Genomic DNA, 1,776 nt, shown 5'->3' on the forward strand with positions numbered 1-1,776 from the left:
GAACGGTTTCCCCCCCCTCTGTTTTTGTTTTCTCCCTCTTGGAGAAATTCAGAGACACAGCAGTTCAGTATTGGCTCCATCCCTTCCTGAAGGGGACTACACACCAAAAGAAAAAAAAAATGCCATCGTGTTCCTGCAAGTCTAAAAGATGGGGTTGGGGGGATAAACAAAGGAGTTGCCAAGTCAGCTCCTGTATTTGGAAACAGGTGCCTGGTGTGTTTAGACACCTTTTGATGGATGCTTGCCCACGCCGGGAGCCTGGCTTAGTAAAGCCAACCAAAAGTTCAAAGATTTGTCAGAGCACCTGGTGAGCGGGCGTTCAATCGATAGCTACAAAACTATGGCATTTACAGGCGGGTCTCTTCATAGGCATATTGCCAGCCAGCCCCATGCATCTACTGTAAACTGCATCAAAACTACGCCCAATATAGACTGGCAACTTTGCTCCCTCCGTTACGTATGAAGAAATGCTGCCAAGAATGTCAGCTCCCAAATCTTAGACCCCAGCCACGCTGCACCTACGAGAATACACAGCAAGTTAGAAACAGTCTTAAGTATAACACTGAGCAAATTAGCAATTGTTGCAAAAAAAAAAAATCCTCTTGAAATCACATATTTTTACCCAGCCTGAGTGAATCCTGTTTTCCATGCACACCCAGTCAAAGCAATATAAAATCCTGCATTCATCTGTAGGAAATAAGTGAGCATTTTAATCTTAGTTGATCATGTCCAGGAAACAAAGGGGTTAATCAAATCAATTTCTATGTGCATTTACATTTCTAAGGCTGTGACTGAGCTAGTTTTCAAATTGGGTTTGGTTCTATGTGAAGGCTACTCTGTAAGTCATTGAGCTCCTGGTTAAAATGGAAAAGATCCTCTAGGGAGTATTTAAAAGAGAGAGTTTAATATGACAGAACTATCAATTTGTAAATGATTACAGAGCACATTAAATTTGGATACGTGAATAATATACCGTGTCCATTGAAAGCCTCCGAGTGCTGGGTAATTTTCTGACGGTACCATTATTAATAATAGTTTCTAGCTTTAGTAAACCCCTCCCACGCATCCACCCTTGTTTCTTTTTATTGAAAAAACTGTCCAGGCAATATTGATTCACAAGCATTGTTCAGGTCCGATCACCATCTGTTTTTCCGTCTTAGTTGTCAGGGTCATGTCTGGTGATATAGTAGAATTAGATCAAAAACCAAACCACCAATTAAAAGAAATCATGCCCTGCTAATTAACACTTCTGCACCATCAAGCCATTCTAAAAAAAGCAAATAAATACTTCAACAATAGGAAAGAGGAGGCAAGACTCTATTCATTGTTAAATTACATTCAGATCTATTTTATATTCAAAGCAATGTCTGCAGTGATAACACAGTTGTTTTATGAGAAATACATACAGAACAAGTAGGGCACAAAATCGTCACATCTGGGGATATTTGGGACCGGAACAGAAGCGAAATTTAGAAGTTAATGAAAGGGGGGAAAGATCACTTTTGATGCCTAGTTAAACAGCTTTCAAGACAAGGAATTGAACTTTATGAAGCATGCTAAATTGATTACTGTCATCGTTCCTTCCTATAAATTATTTCAGGCACTTCCAAGAAAAAAAAAAAGGCAGGAAAAATGCCCCTTTTTCAGTATAATCAAGACTCGGCTGAATGGTTTGCAACACTGTGCAATTTGTTCATGCCGTGTACATACTAGTTTCCCAGCCATTTGAATACTCAGATGATGAATCATGATAGTACAGTTAAAAAAAAAAAAAAA

Source organism: Gavialis gangeticus, unplaced genomic scaffold (assembly GCF_001723915.1).
Source record: "Gavialis gangeticus isolate Ggan-Ray unplaced genomic scaffold, GavGan_comp1, whole genome shotgun sequence".
Classification (NCBI taxonomy): Eukaryota; Metazoa; Chordata; order Crocodylia; family Gavialidae; genus Gavialis; species Gavialis gangeticus.